General features: G+C 41.8%; 1 protein-coding gene across 2 annotated transcripts in view; it reads left to right on the top strand.

The window, feature by feature from the left end:
- Positions 1–22,749, top strand: part of megf11 (multiple EGF-like-domains 11) — a 411,744-nt gene that overhangs the window by 336,346 nt on the left and 52,649 nt on the right. The window lies entirely within an intron of this gene.

Genomic DNA, 22,749 nt, shown 5'->3' on the forward strand with positions numbered 1-22,749 from the left:
CTAACAAGGTGTTTTCAGCCACAGAACTGCCACTCACTGGGTGTTCTTTTGTTTTTCTCACCATTCTCTGTGAGCTCTAGAGATTGTGTGTGAAAATCCCAGGACATCAGCAGTTTCTAAGATACACATACTACCCCATCTGGCACCATTCTACATTCAAAGTCACTTAGGTCATATTTCTTCTCCATTCTGATGTTTGGTCTGACAACAACTGATCCTCTTGACCATGTCAGCATGCTTTTATGCATTGAGTTGGTATTTGCATATACAATCAAGTGTACCAAATAAAGTGGCCACAGTTAATTCTGCGACTTGTTTGCACTCGTACTGATCACAGGGCTGGAAGTGTAATCAGACCTGTAACAAGTCATTACAGTATAATGTTGCCGGGCAGTACTTCCATTCAAGTCTTGCTTCAGAACACCAGTCTAAAATACCTGTTGACACCTTTCACAGTGAGAGTGGTGGGTGCGTGGAATGCACTGCTGGTCGTGGTGGTGGTGGAAGTGGATACAATATGGTTTTTTAAGAGCTTCTTAGATAGGTACATGGAACTTAGAAAAATAGAGGGCTATGCACTAGGGAAATTCATAGGCAGTTTCTAGAGTAGGTTACATGGTCGGCACAACATTGTGGGCCGAAGGGCCTGTAATGCGCTGTAGATTTCTGTGTTCTATGTCCTATGTTCAGGAAGCTGCTGGAGAATCGTAAACCATCCTCTGCAACAGTAATGGTCTGCATTATGATTAGAAGCAACAATAGACGTTTGGTATTAGTCAACAGGATCTTATGTGTTTGGGTTTACTAAAGAAGTTCTTTCTCAGATTTACCCCGTTGAATTCAGAACTTCACTATATGATGAAAGGTAACTCCTGGGAACAAAGATTTGTGGTTGTATTGTTACGCACTTCCGCGTTGTGCTGGTACTGGTGCAGTGGACTGCAGCCCTATTGTGTGCACTATTTGGAAGAGAAAGAAGTTTGGTTTGAAGTGTTCTTTTGTTCTGTTTAAACTGCTCTGTTTTAATTTTTGGACGCAGCTTATATAACTTGTGTTTGGTTGCCTTACTAGGGACCACAAAGGAATTTTTTTCCCGGCCTATCCCTTATTTTGGGCGGCCATATTTTTTTTAGCTTTTGCGTAAGCAGTTTGCTAGTGCTAATGACAGACAGACAGACAGACATACTTTATTGATCCCGAGGGAAATTGGGTTTTGTTACAGTCTTCCTGATTCCTGGTAATAGAGGTGCTTACCGTGTTTTCTACAAAAAAGTGAGCCGATAATTAGACAGTGGGAAAGTTGTTGTAGGCCTAGCAAGGGGTTTACCAAGAGTCACTTTGCAGTATAGTTTACCAGCAGAGAAAATGAGTTAATCAGGTTACGCAAATCTAGAAAGTCCAGAATCAGAATCAGGAAGGTCATAGCACATGATAAGCATTAGGCGCTATCTGGTACATTGAGACCAAAGAAGAAATAGTAGTATAACAGTAGTTTACTTCTAAGAATTTAAACAAATACAGTCACTTAATCAGTAGTTCTATCGCCCTACAAGTGTAATTCAATGTCAGTCTTGCCTTATGTTCGGATTCACAGGAAATTGTTCCTCTGGAGAGTTCATGTGCGAGCAATGTCAGTTAATCCAACACCTTGGGAATGAGGTGGCTGAACTTGAGGAGGAGGTAGCTGACCAGCGATGTTGTAGAGAATTGGCAGATGTGCTTCAGATGTCCTTTAGAGAGATAGCGTGAACCCCCAAGAGAGTCATGGGCTGAGACTCCAGACCAGAAAGAAAGAGACAGGTGGGTGACTGTGGGAAGGAAGTGAGGGCAAAGAGGTACACACTGTCTGAGCATTAAACCAGTGTTGGAAGTGTCCAACCATTTTGAACAGTTAGCGATGCTTGACGATGACCATGAAACCTCCGAGGTAGTAGGCAGACAGAGGAGCCCCACAGAACTGGGGTGGATCCAATAATCATTATACACATTGGGATAAATGACATAGGTAAGGACAGGCTGTCAGTTCTGCAAGACAAATTTAAAGAGTTAGATGGGAAGCTTCGGGACAGGACTGACAAGGTGATCGTCTCAGAAGTTATGCCTGTGCCTCGTGTCAGTCCAATTAAGATGGAGGAGATTAGAAGATTTAATGTGTGGTTCAAATCATGGTGTAGGTTAGAGGGGCAATGGGTTTATGGGACATTGGGGCACCTTTTGGGGTGAGATGGAACCGGTACCACTGGGATAGGTTGCATTTGAATGGGAGGGGCACTAATGTATTGGGTAGGTTTATGCTTCAGTTAGTTGAGGGCTGTTTAAACTAAGGAGTGGGTGGGTGTAGGGAACTTCAAACAGGCCAGGCTCAACTGTTTAAACATCACAGTGGAGAATAACATATTAGGACATAAGCTGACTATAGTCTTCAAAAATATAAAAATAGATTGGAATAGGATGAAATTCATCAGTAACAGACTAAGGATGGTCCGTATAAATGCACAAGTGTTAAGAATAAAATAAACGAGCTGGAATTATACGCATGCGTATAAGTATGATGTAGCAATAACTGCAACCTGACTGACCTCAAAATATGGTGATGAATATAGTATTGAAGATATACTTTATTTAGGAAAGATAGGCAAGATCGTAAAGGTGGGGGAGTAGCCATATATATATAAGAGAGAATTTAAACATGAGGGAGCTTGTAATAGGAGATGAATCAAGACAGTGAAGATATCTGGGTGAGAATTGAAAGCTATAAGGATAAAGGAATAACATTGGGTGTATGTTATAAACCCCTTAATGCTGATAGTGATTTTAATAAACAACTCTATCAGAACATTTGAAAAGCAAGCTCTGAGGTGAGGTTATAATGATAGGAGAATTTAATTTCCCAAATTTTGAGTGGGAGAACCCAGTGACTATTGAATTGGGGAAAAAATTAATTAATTGAGTTATTGAATGATTGTTTTTGACACAGTATGTAAATACACCAACAAGAGGGGTGGCCTGTCTAGATTTGATATTCTATAACAATCAAGACAGAATTTTGAGTACAGAAGCTATTGAGCCTTTAGGAACAAGCAATCATAACATTGTCAGTCTCAAAGTTTTTTGGGAGAGTATATCAGTAAAAACCAAAGCCATTAAATTAAATTTCAGAAAGGCAAAGTTTGTGCAGGTTCGGCAAAGACTTCAGAAGATAATCTGGAAGAAACTGTTTGACGTTGAGGAAGAATGGGATTGATTTAAAACAGTAATACATGCAGTGCAGGAAATGCTCATATCTAAGGTGAGGAGAACCAATAAAAACAATACATCAACTGGATGAATAAAGATATACATTAAAAATTATTGAAGAAAATATGGCTACATAAGGAATACAGAAAAGATAGTAATAATGTTAACCGTAGGGCATATGAAAATATGGGAGCTTTATTCAAGAGGGAATTTGGATTGTGAAAGGGCAGGTTGAGGATATTGCTGATAACGTTAAGATTGACCCCAAGAGATAATTTCAATACTTCTGTAGTAAAAGTTAAGTGGATTAGGAATAATATTGGGGTGATAAATTATGCAGAGAAGAATATAGCGGATACCTCCCATTTTGCTAAAGTATTCACCAGCGAAGATGTCAGCAATACGCCAGTAAGTGTAGAAAAAATAAGGTTGTTTTAGATGACTTGGAGATCTTAGAAAGTGAGATCCTGCTTCAGCTGAAAAGGCTGCAAGTTCATAAATCTCCAAGGCTAGACAACATATATCCAAAGTTACTTAAAGACGTCTGTGATTATGTATACAAACCCCTAATAATTATTTTTCAAAAGTCAGTGAGGACTGGTGAAATCCCTGAGGATTGGAAATCGGCTAACGTTGTTTCTGTATATAAGAAGGGTGACTACACTGACCCTGGTAGCTATAGGACAGTATGCTGGTATCGAAGGTAAGATAATGGAAACATTAATAAAAAATGAGAGGGAAAAACAGATGATAAGAACAGGAACATTAGCAGAAAACCAGTATGAGTTCAGAAAGTGAAAATTTTATTCTACCAATATGCTGGAATTCTATGAAGAGACAACCAAAATTTATGATAACAATAGAGAAGTTGATATCATTTACTTGAAGTTTTAGAAGGCTTTTGACAAGATACTCCATGAGATGTTAATAATCAAATTACAAGAGATAGCGATTCAGGGTAAGGTGTGCAAGATTGGCTCAAAAATAGAAAACAATGAGTTATGGTTAGAGGATCATTTTCATACCTAGAAGATGTTAAAAATAGGGTTCTGCAGGGATCAGTTTTGGGGCTGCTGCTGTTTTCAGTTTACATTAATGATTTGGATAAGCACATGACAAATAAACTAGTCAAATTTGCAGATGAAACAAAATTAGGGGACAAGCAGATAACATTCAGACAGCAATTAGATCTAAACAAAATCCAGATGTGGGTAACTAAATGGCCAATGAAATTTAATGTAAGTAAATTTAAAGTGTTACATATAGGCAGTAGAAATATTAGATATAAATATACAATGGGAGGGTTTGAGTTAGAAAGTATACTGTATAAGAAGGATTTGGGTGTCCTAGTAGACTCATCACTGTCAACATCCAGACAATGCACGGAAGCGATTAGGAAGGCTAATAGAATGTTTGTGTATATAATCGCTCAGTGGAGTTCAAGTCAAGAGACCTTCTCCGTAAGCTGTATAATTCACTTGGGAGGCCGCACCTTGAGTACTGTGTAAATTTTGGTCTCCATATTTTGTGAGGGATGTGAAGGCCCTGGAGAGAGTTCAGAGAACAGCAGTGGGACTCGTTCCAGATCTGCCAGGTATGAATTATGGAAAAAAAAAAGAAAGAATTAAGTCTTTTTAGCCTAAGTAGACATAGAACGTAAGGAGAGATGATAGGAATGTTCAAAATCATTAAGGGTTTCAGAAAGGTGGATGCCAGCTGTTAACTTCAAAAATTAATCCATCAACGAGGACATGGGCCATAGGTGGAGACTGGTTAAAGGAAGATTTCAAGACTAACATTAGGATGCATTTCTTTATACAGCAAGTTGTGGTCTGACACATGGACCAAACTACCTATTTGTGTAGTTGCGAGGAGTGCGCAGAAACTTTCAAATCTAAACGCGATAGTTATTTCTGCACACTTGAAATTTGGTAAGCTCTGTTGGGCCGAATGGCCTGCTCTTGTCAAAAACTTTCTAATGTTTCTAATGTTCTAACATGAACATAGAAATTAAAACAAGAGGAGACCTCAGCCCCTCAAACCTCCCACACCATTTAATAACATTATGGCAGATCTGATTATAACTTCAGTTCTGATTTCCTGCTTTCCTCTCACCACTTGCTTGTCAAGAATCTAAATAGTGCTGCCTTAAAAATATTCAAAGTTCCTGCCACCAGAGGAAGAGAGGTACAAAGACTCATGACAATCTTTCAAAAAGAAAATTCAAAGTTCAGAATTGTGAAAACCTTACAGAAGATGCAAAGAAGGTTAATAAAATAATTCCAGAAATAGACTGGAGAAGCTGCATTTTTCTTCTCCTTGAAGCAAGAATAGTAGAGATGAGATTTGACAATAAATCATAAACACAAGAGATTTTACCAATGCTGCCAATCCAGAGGAACACACACAAAATGCTGGAGGAGATCAGCAGGTCAAGCAGCATCTATGGAGGTGAATAAACAGTTGACATTTCGGGCTGAGACCTATCGTCAGGACTGGATAGGAAGGGGGTTGAGCGAGAATAAGAAGTTGGGGGGAGGGGTACAAATTAGCAGGTGATAAGTGAAACCAAATTTTTGATGGACTACAAAGGCTAGATAGAGGGAGACTGTCTGGATAGCATATAGAACAGTACAGGACCGGAACCGGCACTTTGCAGTTCAAAGAGAAGGAATCTTACATTTATAGGGCAGGTTAAAATATGTCAGTCTGTGTGTGTTTATAGTACAGAGAGAAGATGATGCTGAGCTGGACAATTCAACACAATATTGACTTGGTGGTAGGGGTTAGAGGGTGGTAATAGAGATCCAAATGGTGCTGTGCAGAGATTAGTACCAGGTCCCCTCATTCTCATCTAGACTAATGTTAGCATGGTTACTAAGTTTGGGATAACAGCAAAACTGGTGGTGGTGTTGATGGCTGTTTTAAGACTGCAGCAGGAATGAGGTCAAATGGGAAAGTTGTACAGGGAATGGCAGATGGATGTACCACTTCATCTTTCACAGTAGATGGCAGGGCGCTGGGGAGAACAGAGAGACCTCGGGACACAGCACAAAGAAACTGTCTGGCACTTGCCGTCATTAGTCAGGGCGCTGAGTACAGGAGTTGGGCGTCATTTTACAGCTGTGAGACTGGACAGAGCGCTGTGATCACCAGTCATGCAGCTGTAGGAAGTATGTGGTTAATCTGAGCAGCTACAGAAAAGATTCACAAGGATGTTGGTATATAATTTTTTTTTTCAGTGACTCATTGGAGGCTGAGGGGTCACCTTAAAGCATATATGTCAAACTCAAGGCCCGCGGGCCAAATCCGGCCCACGGTGGAATTATCTTTGGCCCGCGAGATAATATCTAATTACTATTAAAGCTGGCCCCAGTAATCGAAGCGCCTTTAGCGTATGATATGGCTAATGCTGAGTTTATTCAGGTACCAGGTTCTCAGGGTTTTTAGTGTTTATTCGGCAGTCTTGCTCGGCAGTCTTCTTCATAAGAAACAGAATTTGTAAAGTGAAACACTTTGTAGTTATAGCAGAGACTGAGACACATGGGAGCAGGCTGAAAAAACGGAGGCAACGAAAGCTGCGTTCGCACGCGTCCGACTGATCTGGCCCGCATGAAGCTGCATTTTGCTCAATCTGGCCCGTGACCTAAAATGAGTTTGACACCCCTGCCTTAGAGAGATAGATAGATTCATGAACGACATGAATAAGGTAAATTCTCACAGTCTTTCCCAGGACAGGGCAATTGGTTCAGATAGGAGGGGAAAGATTTAAATAGGACTTGAGAGGCAACATTTTCCTCAGAGAGGGTGGTTCATTATAGAATGAGCTGTGAGTGGAAGTGGTAGTGATGAGTTCAATTACAAAGTTTAAAAGACATTTGAACTAGCACTTGGACAGGAAGGATTTTGAGGGGGATGTGGTAAATACAGGCAGATGAGACTGACTCAGGTAGGTTTGGTCAGCATGGATGGATTTTGCCAAAGGGCCTGTTCGCCTGTTCTATAACTATATGATTCTATAACACGTCAAGATGTCTGTTCTTTTCTGTTTCTATTCTCTCACTCACCTTCTGATTTGATTGCTGTGCCATTGGCAAGGCCACGAGCTCTGGACAATCTTCTCTAAAGCTCTCAGCCTCCACCACAATGCTCCTCCACATTAAAAACTTGCAATTTTAACATTGCTCCATCATTTTTTTCAAATGACAATGCTCCTGTGCAGTGCTTTGATTTTTTATGATATTAATGGTGCTGGACAAATGGAAGATATGCAAGAGGGGATGCGTGACTGGAGAGGCTGGCCTGAGGAGCTGACCATGTGCAGAATCCCAGGTGCAGACGTGTCCCCTGCTGTTCCATGCAATGGCAGGTGCTCTGCCATCTGCCACATGGGTCCTTTGCATAATATTACACCGTCTAAAACCATGTTATTAGAAGAGAAAAGATGACCGGAGGGTTGAAATATAGTTTTCTGCTTCACTCTACAGACAAACATTTTAATGATATTTGCTGTACAGATTTTAAAAGGGAAACTTGCATGCTTGACAAGATGTTTCTGCAAAGAAGATCTGGATCACTACAACTGAAGCTGATTTTCTGAAAATCGGATTCCTTTCTATGTTTAAGGCTGGATCATGCAATTGTACAATAAGCTCGGTGTAAAACTGGCTTCACTCTCACACCTCAATAAACTTAAGCTGGTGATTAATTTGTTTTATTGATGCAGCACACTAAAACATTTCCTTAATGAAAAAGTAACTCATTCTGGATTTCAGAGTGGCATAGACAGATAGGAACTGCAAGGTAGGGCTGAGATAGGGAGGAGAGACCAGAACTCAGTCACGGACTTACTTGTGATAATAGATTGCCTGTATTGATCCAGAAGATAAAATAAAGAATTGGCCAGCAAGGAAGCCGAGAGGTTAACGTAACGCTATTAGAGCACCAGCGATCTGGGTTTAATCACTGCCACTATCTGAAAGGAGTTTGTAACTACTCCCCATGACCATGTGGGGTTCATCTGCGTGCCTGGGCTTTCTCCTACATTCAAAAGGCATACAGATTAGGTTAATTGGTCATGTGGAGAGTATTTGAAGAGTACAGCGCGTTGGGCCAAAAGGGCCCGTTACCAGGCTGTATCTCCAAAAATTAAAATTAAAAATGAACTGTGCTTTGTACAACAACGAAGACTTGATGCAGGAACTCAGCAGGTCAGGCAGAAGTGAGAGAAAGAACTGAGCCATCGGACACAGACCAATCGGACATTGAGCCACCGGACACTGAGAGTTCAGACACTGAGAGTTCGGACACTGAGAGTTCGGACACAGACCGATCGGACACTGAGAGTTTGGAGACTGAGAGTTTGGAGATTGAGAGTTCGGACACTGAGAGTTTGGACACTGAGCCACCGGACACTGAGAGTTCGGACACAGAGTTTGGACGCTGAGAGTTCAGACACTGAGCCATTGGACAGAGAGTTCGGACACTGAGCCATCGGACACTGAGAGTTTGGACGTTGAGCCGTCGGACACTGAGAGTTCGGACACTGAGCCACCGGACTCTGAGCCGTCGGACACTGAGAGTTCGGACACTAAGAGTTTGGACACTGAGCCACCGGACACAGAGTTCGGACACTGAGAGTTCGGACACTGAGCCACCGGACTCTGAGCCGTTGGACACTGAGAGATCGGACACTGAGAGTTTGGATACTGAGAGTTTGGACACTGAGCCACTGGACACTGAGAGTTTGGACACTGAGAGTTCGGACACTGAGCCACCGGACACTGAGAGTTTGGACACTGAGCCACCGGACACTGAGAGTTTGGACACTGAGCCACTGGACACTGAGCCACCGGACACTGAGAGTTTGGACACTGAGCCACTGGACACTGAGCCACCGGACACTGAGAGTTTGGACACTGAGCCACCGGACACTGAGAGTTTGGACACTGAGCCATCGGACGTAGAGCCACCGGACACTGAGAGTTTAGACACTGAGCCACCAGGCACTGAGAGTTCGGACACTGAGAGCTTGGACACTGAGCGTTCGGACACTGAGTTGTTGAGACTGGCCATCAACTACTGAACTGTTGGCCACTGCTACATGGGAATTGTTAGAGGTTATAATATTTCCAGCTTTTGTAGAATGATTCAGGATGTAAAAATGAAAGGCCTAGAGGGAATCTTAATGACTAACATTTGGGGGTTACAAAATTCAAGGTTCAAAGTAAATTTATTATCAAAATACATATATATCACTATGTGCTGAGTTTCATTTTCTTGTGGGCATTCATTGTAAATACAGTACATAATAGAATCAAAGGAAATCTGCACGCATCAATGACAGAGAAACAACCAATGTGCGAAAGACAACAAACTATACAAATACAAAACAACCAACATAATATTAATAAATAAATAAATAACACATAAATGTTGAGAATATGAGTCGTAGAGTCCATTAAATAGAGTCCAAAATTTGTGGGCTCAGTTCAGTGTCAGAGTGAATGAAGCTATCTGCTCTGGATCAGGAGCCTGACAGCCAAGGGGTAATATCTGTTTCTGAATCTGGCGGTGTGGGTCCTGAGGCTCCTGTACCTGCTTCCCGATGCAAGCAGAGAGAAGAGAGCAAGGCCTGGATGGTGGGCGTCCCTGATGATGGATGCTTCTTTCCTGTGACAATGTTTCTTGTAGATGTGTTTTATGGTGGGGAGGATTTCTCCTGGCATGTACTAAGCATATCCAGCACTTTTTTGTAGGCTTTTCTGTTCATTCAGGAGATCATTAACTGAAGGAAGTAAAGATGACTTGTTGGTATGGTGGAGGCATTATTGAGTTTGGAGTTTGAGCAATCAGTGCTCGGTAGCAGAAGCAAAAACTGTCAGATTTCTTGGGAGTGTGGAGCCCAGAATGAATTGAAGTGACACGTGGGAAAGCTGCTCTTTGTCAGTTTCAACACTCTATTTAGTTCTACTCACTGATTAGAGGCCAGCCACTCACTCGTGAAAGGAGAAAGACGTTGGCATGATGCAGGCTGTAAATAACTTCTAATCAATATGTTACCAGTGTGTGTCAGGCTGCTGATTAATCGGCTAATCCTTTTCATGGTGAATTTTCAGATCTGAACCATCATGTCAGAGGGAATCCCCAATCTGAATCCAGATGGTATCCTGTAGAATGTGGAATGAAGATGGAAAATGCAATTCTGTTCCCTGATTGTGCCCATCACTGTTTTCTTTACTGCCATCCAATGTTCCCTGAAATGAAAATAGGAGTTTAATATACTAACATTTAAAATGATGGAAAAACATAATTGCTTCTTTGTTATCACAGAGAAAATTTACTAAAATGTAAGCATTAAGGTTAAAGGATCACAACCTGCTTTAAGAGCTGAAACTGTCAGGGACCTGAAGTAAATGTGCTGCCCATTATTTCAGTGTGCCTGCTGGCGATAAAAGCCTCTGAGTCTGAGGAGAGCATCCCAGATCTGCAGCATATACAGTTTCACGCTACTGAAATAGAATAAATCACCTTAGCATTTGCTCTGTTAATGTGACTTGAAAAAAAATGAATCCGGCACCTCACAACTTTATATTATAATCTCTTTCCATCAGCTCTACTTAGAAGCACATTCCTCAAAGAAAGCATAATGTTGAATATAGAAATTCATCAAAGGTGTGGGACAGAGGGTTCCTAGAACTTAATTAAAGAAAACGCCAGTTTTCTCTACTTCACATTTAATGGATAACTTTAAATGCATGATATCAGGCTATAAGAGGTCTTTGGATTACTGTTGTCAGTGACAGTGAATGTATATGCAGATATTTCTGCTGTAATCTATTCTTTAAACTTACTCTAAAGAAATGTGCTTACCTGCACTAATAATATCAGGTAGACTGCCTTTCACAACCATGTTTAAGAAGATGCTACGGAGCAGAGGAATTTCTATCTCCAAATGGAGGTGAGTTTAAACCTTCACATTCCAGGGCATCACAGTCTCGAACAGAGCAGAGTCTAACTACCTACCATTGATATTCACCATTATGATCACCACATCTCCTGCCGTCAACATGCAGGAGATTGCCACCAACTAGATTGATCCAACCACTTAAACTCTACTTCTGGCTTTCCAAAACCTTTCAACCATTTTCAGTGCAAGTAAGATAATGGAATAATCTTCTGTTGCTTGTTAGCACTAACAACATTGAACATCCTTAACACCATCCAGATTAGAACAAGCTTGATTGCTCCTTTATTATGCAGAATACAGGGTTAATGACAGAACTGTGTGGAGGATCAGAGGGATCTTGGGGTCCACGTCCATAGATCACACTAAGTTATTGCATAACTTGATAGGCTGGTTAAGAAGGCGTTGGCCTTTATTAGTTGGAAGATTGAGTTCAAGGGCCACAAGGTAATGTTGCAGCTCTATAAAACCCTGGTTAGACCACCCTTGGAGTATTAAGTTCCATTCTAGTTGCCTCATTTTTGAAAGGATGCAGATTGCAGAGGAGATTTACCATGTTGTTGCCTGGATTAGAGAGAATGTTTTATGAGCATAGGTTAAGCAAGCTAGGGTTTTTTGCTTTGGAGCAACTGAGGATGAGGAGTGACTTGATAGAGGCGTACAAGATGATAAAAGATATAGATGAAGTGGAAAGCCATTTTCCAAGGGCAGAAATGGCTGATACAAGTGGACATAATTTTAAGGTGATTGGGGGATATCAGAGATAGTTTTTTTCACACAGAGAGTGGTGGGTGTGTAGAATATTAGGGACATTTAGGAGACTCTTATACAGGCACATGGAGGACAGAAAAATGGAGGGCTGCGTGGCGGGAAGGGTTAGATTGATTTTAGAGTAGGTTACAAGATCGGCATATCTTTGTGGGCCAAAGGGCCTGTATTGTGCTGTAGTGTTCTATGTTATCTGTTTATTCAGCACCTTAAACATACGCTTCCTTCCCCATTCAGATCACCATGGCAATAATGTGTGCATCTATGGATGGGAATAAAGTATCAATGTTTCAGGCTGAGACCTTTCATCGGGAATGGGAAGGAAGGGGGCAGAAGCTGGAATAAGAAGGTGGGGGCGGGTGAGGAGGAAAGTGAGTGGGAGGGGCAGGGGATGAAGTAAACTGGGAGGAGATAAGTGGAAGAGGTAAAGGACTGGAGAAGAAGGAATCTGATGGAGAGGGCAGTGGGCCATGGGAGAAGATGAATGAGGAGAGACATCAGAGGGAGGTGAGGAGAAGACAAGGGTTAAGAGGGGAGCCAGAGTGAGGGGTGGAAAATGAGAGAAAGGAGAAATTACTGGAAGTTTGAGAAAGACTATTTTGATGACATCTTAGAACCTCAGTCTCCTCCAGTAGAAGGACAAAGGTTTCAGGGAACATCAGGACCCCTGCAGATTCCTCTCCAAATACACACCCTCCTAACTTGGAAATGCATCACTGCTCTTTCATTAATACAGAGTCTAAATCCTGCAACTTTTTTCCATCAATACTGTGGGAGCACACCCAGCACACAGACACCACCTTCTCAAGAGCAATTAACAGTGGCCTTGCTGGTGGCAGTAACATCTCTTAAGGGGTAATGGAATGGTAAAATCATTCCATGCAAATATTTTCCCAACATTATTTGCAAATGAGCAGATCCGTGGCAGATGGCATTGATTATAAGTAAGGCTACAGAGTTGTATTGTGAAAAGCAATGCCAATAACCCAATGAATGCTGTCAAAGCAGCCAAGAAAGATTAGAGGCAACAATGCTATCTGGTTATTGTACATCAGGAACACAGCAAGCAGAATGTTTTATTGGTCTATGGAACTGGAGCTGTATAAGCTCTGGTCACAGTGTACCTTGAATAATGTGATCATTTCTGGTCAACAAGGCACAAGGGAAACATCATGTCTTGGAATTGATGTACAGAAAGCCCACAGGACCAAGTCTGGCTGTCAGAAAAGTGAGTGATGAGGAATTGTGTTAGCAACTAGAACTCTAAATCCTGGATGAGACAGAAAATGTTTTAGAGGTATATAGGGTTTATATCACTTTGAAAAGGTTAATACTGAACATTATTTCCTGACTCTAGGGCAAGTGGTATAGGTACCAACTATTAAAAACCAAGGTTAGGACTAATGGCAGGAAGCATACCTTCATGCAGAGAAATATCATTAACTGAATGTTTGGTCTCCTGGGTAGAGGACTGAAGCTGGAGTTTGTGGGCTGTTGAGCAATTGGTGAGAAGTTAAGGTACGCTTCATCAATCATTACTTCTTTGAAAGCTTCAGTAGATTGAGTGGATTTCAATTCACAATGATAAAGGTACACCTTTGATAATATAATTGGTTCCAATTAACAAGGCATAATATTCAAATCCTGGAAATTATGTAAAATTCTTCATAGATAGGTAAGATACTAATTCACATTAAGGTTCATCAAACTCGAAACCACCTTTTCTGCTGTGTGTCATAAGAATTCAGCTTGTACTTCCCCACACGGTGATGGTAAAAGGACGTGAATCAGAGATGCTTTCAGTACCTGTTAGAGGTAAAGTGGGAATGATATCTTCTTGTCTCCCAGTCAGGGACAAAATGATATGAACATTTTTCAAGGTAGGATATCTTCTTTGAATAATTATTTTTTTTAGGTGAGTTAGATTTGTGTTTTTTTTTCCAATTCAACAGAGCTTTTAGCATAAACACAGACCCCTCTCCACATGGAAACTCCTGGCAGTATTTGAGAAAGGGAATGTAATGTAAATGAAGTTCTAGTGGTTCAGGTGTTGTACCATTTCTATTGGATAGTTGGTATTGGGCAGCACATTCAGTCATCAGGTATAGAGAGTGAACGAAGAAAGGTTAAAGATAAAGATTAGCCTTATTTGTCACATGTACATCGAAACCTACAGTGAAATGCGTCATTTGCGTAAAGTCAATCCAAAGGATTGTGCTGGGGACAACCCACAGGTGTTGCCATGCTTTTAGTACCAACATAACATGCCCACAATTCGCAGACCCAAACCCATACGTCTTTGGAATGTGGAGGAAACTGGAGCACCCGGAGGAAATGCACGCAGCCACAGGGAGAACATGCAAACTCCTTATAGACAGCAGCAGGAACAGAACCCTGATCTTACAGCTGTTCTGTAAAGCATTGTGCTGACTGCTATGCCACCAGGTCACCCTTTTTGATTGCTTCAGTTCCCACTAGTTCTGCTCACTTGCCAGAACCACAGCAGCCTTACAGAACTTCACCCCTATACATTGTAACATCTGCACTGGATGCAATGATTTTATGCTGTTATTAACACTGGGAGAAATCAGTTTATACCGGGGGACAGAACACATTGTTTAGGCAGCAGGAGGAACATTGGCTTGTTTCTTTATGTTCTCTGTCACTACAGGTGTGTTCAGTCATGATGTCTCATCAGTTTTATCATAAATAGGAGGCTACTGAACACAAAGCCGGCCTTTATAGTCCCACTTGACATTAGACCATTGGGCACAGGAGCAGAATTAGTCCATTCGGCCCATCAGGTCTGCTTCATCATTCCATCACAGCTGATTTATTTTCCTTCTCAACCCCATTCTTCTGTCTTCTCCCCATAACCTTTGACACCCTTACTAATCAAGAACCTACCAATCTCCACTTTAAATATAAATGACTTGGTTTCACAGCCACCTGTGACAATGAATTCCACAGATTTACCACCCTCTGGCTAAAATTGGTAATCTATTAGTAACCTATTAATCCCTAGTGCCAAGGGAAAACTCTTGCCAAGTAACTTATAGGAAGTCATAACATACATGGAGACAGGCAATCGGCAACCTCCTCATGTATCTCCACTAAAACCACCATTTAGCCTGGTGACTCTTACAGTAACACATCTGAATATTTCTTAAACGTGAGAGCACCTACCACAGATGTATGGGTTGGTGTGGGTTTAAGGAGAGGTAATGGGGAGGGAGAATGGAAAAGCTGTGCATCATCCAACAATGGAATCTAAATGGATGTAATAAAAGGGTTGGAATCTTGGCAAAAATAGGTTTTATGGAACATAAAACTGTGGCACAGGAACAGACCCTTTGAAATTCAAAGTAAAATCTATTATCAGAGTATATGCATGTCACCACATACAACCCTGAGAGTTTTGTTCTGTGGATATACTTAACAAATCTATAGAACAGAAACTGTAAACAATTGTGCAATGCAGATAATAAATAAATAGCAATAAATACTGAGCATGAAATAACAAGATTAAAGAGTCCTTAAATGAGTGTAGTTATCCCCTTTTCTTCAGGAGCCTTATAGTTGAGAGGTTATAACTGTTTTGAACCTGATGGTGCAAGTCCTGAGGCCTACCAGCCTCCGCTTTAAATATACCTAATGACTTGGCAGCAGTGAGAAAAGATCATTCTGATTTTGGTCTGAATAGCAACTAAATCTCTTGACCGTGTCTCCATTGAGTTTCTGCCACATGACTTCTGGGTTAGGGATTTACATTAACAAGCAGGTGTACAGGTGTAACTGATAGAGCGGCCACTGAGTGTGTACTCAGAATGCTGCTCACCTCCGTTACTAGCCTACCTACTTTACTGCCACTTTCAGTGAGCTATGGACTAGTAACCTATGATCCCTCTGACTGTCAATGTAAATCAATGCAACTGACCTCCCAGAGTGCATCATCTTCCCCAGCCTGTGAAACGTGTGACATCTCTCTGTCTCTTGGTAGTGAGAGGTAGAGCCTGTGGCATGTTGAACTGTCAGGCAAACAAAAGTAACACACACACACAATGTTGAGCAGGCCAGGCAGAAGAGAAAACTGTTGATGTTTCGGGCCAAGACCCTTCATCAGGACAGGAAAAAGGAGATAAAAATCAGAGTAAGAGGGTGGGGGTGAAGAGGAGATAGTGGGTGATAGGTGAAGCCAGGGGAGGGGGAGGTGAAGTGAAGAGCTGGGAAGTTGTTTGGTGAAAGAGATAGTTTTTGTTGATGGCAGGCCATGGTCTCTCTCTGGGGGTTTTGCTAGTGCTTGGGCGGGGGGTGATGCTTCCTGCTGAAATGGGGGCAGGGGGAGATTGATGCTTTTCTCTTGTTTGTGCGTGGGGGAGGGGGCTTTGGGGTTCTAACATTTTTCTGTTGTTCATTCTTTTGGGATTTTCTTCTGTTTATCGTGGATGGCTGTGAAGAGTAAGAATTTCAAGTTGTATACTGTGCACATTCTCTGTTATTAAAATGAATCTATTTGATGAAACTTCACCTACCATTTCTGCACCCAATTCCCAACTGATCTATTTCCTACTACAGTTGGCCCTCCATATTCGCGGGTTCCACGTCCGCGGATTCAACCAACCTCAGAACGAAAATATCGGGGGAAAAATTCCAGAAGGTTCCAAAAAGCAAAATTTGAATTTGCCGCGCGCCAAGTGCTACGTTGAATCTACGCGAATGAAGTGATGTATAGGCATACCCTGCTGTAGCCTCCCGCCATTTCTCAGATCCTCAGTCTCTCTCCAGCACTTGTTGTTTGAGCATCGTTCGTGTCTTGTTCGTTCACTACTTGTGTTGTGAGTATGAGGAAGGAGTTTAAGACTAGTAAGGGATGGCTGGCTAGCTATGTAAAGCGCTACAGCCTCAAGAACTTAAAGATCATGGGAGAATCGGCATTGTCTGTGCTGAACATGTACAGGCTTTTTTCTTGTCATTACTCCCTAAACAATGCAGTATAACAACTATTTACATTGTATCAGATATTATAAGTAATCTAGAGATGATTTAAAGTATACAGGAGGATGTGCGTAGGTTATATGCAAATACTACGCCATTTTATATAAGGGACTGGAGCATCAGCAGATTTTGCTATCCGCGGGGGGTCCTGGAACCAATCCCCCGTGGATACCGAGGGATGACTGTATACACTTTGACAACCTTCCTCACTATCCACAACTCAGCCAATTTTCATGCTGTCAGCAAACTTACAAATCAGACCATTTACATTTTCACCAAGCCATTTATATGAGAGATCCCAGCATGGATTCCAAGTATTTTTAACCTTTCCCCTGGCCATCTCTATTATAGAAACATAGAAAATTTACGCACAATACAGGCCCTTCAGCCCACAAAACTGTACTGAACATGTCCTTTCCTTAGAAATTACTTTGGGTTACCCATAGCCCTCTATTTTTCTGAGCTATTGTATCCGCCTCCACCACCATTGCCGGCAGCCCATTCCACGCACTCACCACTCTCTGAGTAAGAAACTTACCCCTGACATCTCCTCTGTACCTACTCCCCAGCACCTTAAAACTGTGCCCTGTCGTGTTAGCCATTTCAGCCCTGGGAAAAAGCCTCTGACTATCCACACGATCAATGCCTCTCATCTTATGTTATGTTTTGTAACTCCAGAAAGTAATCGAAAGAAAACACCGGAGCACTTTAGTCCCTTTTCTTTAGTGAGGCGCTCACATATAATGTGGTGGTGCAACGACACACACCATTCACATACTTCTTACATATAACCAGAATGAATAATTTAAACACACAAAGAACGCTTCATCAAGTACATACAATATTATTCAAATATTACTGAAATATTGAATACACAACATTCCTCCCTGCTTAGCTATAAACTCCAACTCAATAGAGAATGTATCTCAACTCAAGTATGTTATTTGCTGTATTCAATAAACACACACAATATACTTACTGTGTGTAATACAATCAATATATAGACATCTGCAGTATAGTAAATTTTAAATTGATCCTTTCAGGTCTAAAGATTTAATTGCTGTGGAGGATTTCTTACTCTTGTGGGATGATATCTTTCCTTACCGGGGTTGGGGGGGAGCAGGTGAGACTTCTGGCTGTGAAACTATCTCAGGTTCTGGGGCCTCTTGCAAGAGTTGACTCTGGGACTGCAGGAAGTGGTGCTGACAACTCTAGCCTCCTTACTTCTCTAATGATTGACTCTGATCTCCTCAACTGATTGATGTGTCGACTCCAGATAACATCAGACACAATCTCCACTGTGTAAGAGAGTGGTCCAGTTCTGTCTTTAATCTTTCCAAGATGCTCACTTTTGATCATCTCTGTAGTCCCTCACCAGGACTGCTTGCCCAAGAGTGAAACTAGAAAACTGTTTGTTTAATGAGTCATTAATTAGTCTCAGCTTTTTGTCCTGCGTGCTCCTTCTGAGATTGGGTTTGACTAGATCCAAGCACGAGTGCAAAGAATGACACAGGAACAACACAGCTGGTTGTGGAGTGTGTTGCATACTGATACGCAAGGAGGAAATTGGCAAACTTCTGATTCAGTGTTGGTGTAGTGTGTTCTGCTGACATTGCTCGCAGTGAGTTCTTTAGACTCTGGACAAACCTTTCCACCAAACGCTTCGTAGCCGAGTGGTACAGAGCAGATGTAGTATGTCTTATCCGTTCATTTTTAGGAATGACTGGAACTGTTCTACAGCAAACTGTGGTCCATTGTCACTGACTCAGTGTTCTGTACAATGGTCCTTAAGAAGAAGCTTCTCAACACATCAACAGAGGCTGTAGTGGAAGCTCTTGGGGACATTTCTGGCCACTTTGCAGCTGCATCCACTACTACCAAGAAATTTGTACCCATGAATGGTCCAGGAAAATCAACATGAATTCTCTGGCAGGGTAATGCAGACCATTCCCAGGGGTGCACAGGCATTGTTCTTGGCATCTTCTGGGTGTGTTGACATCTTGAAAAGGGCATGGCAAGCTGCTTGATCTGCTGATCGATTCCGGGACACGAGATAAAGCTTTGAGCCAACACTTTAATTTTGATCACATCTAGATGACCAGCTTGTAGCTCCTCCAACACTTTAGCTCTCAGCTTGGATGTTGCAACAACCCTCAATCCCCACATAAGGAAACCCCCATCAAGGGCAAGTTCATCCCGGCATTGGTAAAAATGAGGAAACTGCAATTTCTGCTGCACATTCTAGCCGTTTTGGGTTGCCATGTAGACCTGAGATAGCGTGGAGTCTTTCCAGTTTCCCTTTGGATCATCTCCGCCATAGTAGGGAGGCCTCTGATTTGCATTAGGGAGAATGTGTCAAGAGGAGTACACTTTTGTAAATTTTTCAGGTATTTCCTTTTCCAAGGGTAAATGGGACAATCCATCGGCATTTCCATGATTAGTCGTCCTCCAAGAAACAGAGCCCATCTCTTCATTTGTGTTGTTGAGGTTAGTGGAACACCCTTCTGGGGATTGAAAATGGACACTAGTGGTTGACGATCAGTAATGAGGATAAACTTCTTCCATACAACATAAGTTGCTAGAGGAACTCAGCAGGGGAGGCAGCATCTATGGAAAAGAGTGCTGTCGATGTTTTGGGCCAATACATTGACTATACTCTTTTCTGTAGATGCTACCTGGCCTGCTGAGTTCCTCCAGCATTTTGTGGCTGTTGCTTGGATTTCTAGCATCTGCAGATTTTCTCCTGTTTTCTCCCATACAAGCACAAGTTGAAACGTTTTACGCTCAAACCAGCCTCAAGGCTTCTCGGTCAATGTGTGCGTAGATTTTCTCTGCAGTAGTAAGGGAAAGTGAAGCAAAGGCAATGGGTGTTCCCTTCCATCACCTCTACCATGAGGCGAGGCATGACTGGAAAGCTTTACTGGACAATGTGCGTAATAATGTGAGTACAGTGTCTGGCATCACCATTTCCTTTACCTTTTGAAAACCACCTCACACTTTGTCAGTTGCCATTTCTTCCCGATCTGTAGTAATAAATTCAAGGGGTGGAGCACAAGTAGCCAGATTTAGCAGGAACCCATTATAGTAACTGACAAATCCCAAGAAAGACCACAAGTGTGACATGTCGTTTGGCCTTGGGGCATCTATCACTGCTTGAATTTTCTCAGCACACTTGTGTAATTCTTATGCATCAATGGTGTGACCACTGTTAGTGATGCTTGGTTTAAAGAATGTGTTGTGCTCTGAGTCCATAATCTTCTATTTTTTTTAATAATTTCTTGAGATTTTGGAGATGTCCTCCTCACTGGTAATAATGATGTCCTGAGTGACTGGGCAGCCTTATCCCCTTCTACCAGACTGCAGGTGTCGATGCTTCTCCAAAGATAAGCCTAATATGGTGATAAAGTGCTTTGTGAGTGTTTATAGTAAGAAACACTTTGGACTCTTCTTCCATCACCATCTATAGGTAGGCCTAAATCCACTTTGCTGGTGTTTTCCTCCGGAAAGGTTTGTAAATCTATCCTCTTTCCTGAGAAGAGGATATTGATCTATTTTCAGTAAAATAATTAAAATCACCAGAGTTCCTGACAGACCCATTCGTCATTGCTACTGGGACCACTGGTGTTGCCCATGGGCTCCGCTCAACCTTGGAAAGAATTCCTTCAACTTCCGTGTGATCTAGCTCACTGGCTACTTTATCATGGATGGAAATAGGAACAGTATAGGCTTTGTAACATGTGGGTGTGGCATTTTCATTTAACCCTATTTTACCCTGATATAATTGAGTTTTCAAATGCCGTCCTTGAACACTGCTGTGGCATCATCCAATACCTTTCTTAATTTGATTTAAGTTGACTCTTTTGCAGAGGATGTGGCATGCAAATGATGGATGAATCTCCAATCAACTTATAGTTGTCTCTGCCAGTCACAGCCCTACAATGCTGGCCTTCCTGTTTTTACCACATGCAAGGTCAATGTGACTTGCTGATTGTTGTATTTCACTGTTACCAATGTCATTCCCACAGGACTTACCTTTTCTCCAGTATAAGTCCTTAGTTGGATATCTGCAGGCTTCAGTTCACAGTCTTTAAATTGCTATTCAAATTCATTTATGGAATGACTGAAACAGCTGAGCCAGTATCCAATTCAATTTTAATTGATTTGCCATTCATTACAAGTGTAAGCCACATTGCTTCTCTATGTTTAGTTTACTCATTGTAAATCTCGAGACTACCCAGTTCTATCAAGACCTTTCACCATTGAAATCTATTGCATGGTGAAAGGCCTTGATAGAGTGGATGTGGAGAGGATGTTTCCTATGGTGGGAGAGTCTAAGACCAGAGGACACAGCCTCAGAATAGAGGGCTGCCTTTTTAGAATGGAGATGAGGAGGAATTTCTTTAGCTAAAGAGTGGTGAACCTATGGAATTCTTTGCAGGCCAAATCTTTACGTATATTTAAGACAGAGTTTGATAGATCATCGATTGGTCAGACATGAAGGGATACGGACAAAAGACAGGAGATTGGAGCTGAGAGGAAAATTGGATCAGCCATGATTAAATGGCAGAGCAGACTCCTCCATTTTGCTTTTATATCTTACCCCTAAACAAACCTCCCCTCACCCTCCCTCCCCGAACATACCATGGCAGCTAATGTATTTACAATACAACAATTCACAAATACAAGTACGGACATTTCACAACCATACCCCCACACTACTTCAAGACGAAGGCCCACACACATCCACAATATGTCAGATGGTCCAGAGTACACTCATCTTACAATTCATCAACCACCCTGTGGGGTAAACTATATGCATGTTAAAAGAGAGGCAACTTCTCAAGTACAATCAGATGCCCTCAACTAGTAGATAATTCCTTAAGACTCCCAAATTATGACAAGAAAGGTCCACATTTCTAATAGAACTTTTTCACAGACCCCCTCAAAGTGAATTTAATCTTTTCTAATTTCAGAAGAAACATTACGTCCTCTAACCCAGCACCAGCAGATGGGAGAGTGGCAGATTTCCAGACCAGCAAGATTCTCCTACAGGCCAAAAGCGATGTAAATGCAATGATATCCGACTGGTTTGCATTTAAACCCAAAGCATCATTCGCCACACCAAATACAGCTACAAGCGGGCAAGGTCTCAGTGTCACCCCCAAAACCTCACCAATAAGTTTAAAACCTAGTGCCCAATAGCCATCAAGCTGATGGTAAGACCAAAATACATGCACTAAACCAGCCGGAGAGAAGGAACACCTGTCACAGCCAGCGTCTGCCCTGGGATATATGTCAGCACGCCTGGCTTTACTTAAATGTACCCTGTGTAAAACTTTAAATTTTATGAGGCCCAGTCTAGCACATGATGATGAGGAATGGCGGAGCAGACTCAATGGGCCTAATGGCCTAATTCTGCTCCTATATCTTATGGTCTTATAGGCATGTGTCACTCATCATTACCTGATTTTTCATCAGCAGCACAAAGATTAGTGCATTTTTTGAAACTATAACTTGACTTTTTATGTTTGTCTTTTCCTTATGCGGTCTATTCATTCTTGTCTGTCCAACATGCTCTTTCTATGTGTCCTACTTTGTTGCATTTTCTGCAAGTTTCGCCTTTAAATCTGCATTGATCTGGTGTATGTGAGCTCCTGCGACAATGGTAACACAATTTGTTTGGCCAGGCCAGTTTCTGTTTCAATATTGCAGTTAAGTTCACACTCATTTTCATTCTAGACTGCAACTCAATTGCATCTCTAGCTGCTGTTTCCATTGATATT

Source organism: Hemitrygon akajei, chromosome 30, assembly GCF_048418815.1.
Source record: "Hemitrygon akajei chromosome 30, sHemAka1.3, whole genome shotgun sequence".
Taxonomy (NCBI): domain Eukaryota; kingdom Metazoa; phylum Chordata; class Chondrichthyes; order Myliobatiformes; family Dasyatidae; genus Hemitrygon; species Hemitrygon akajei.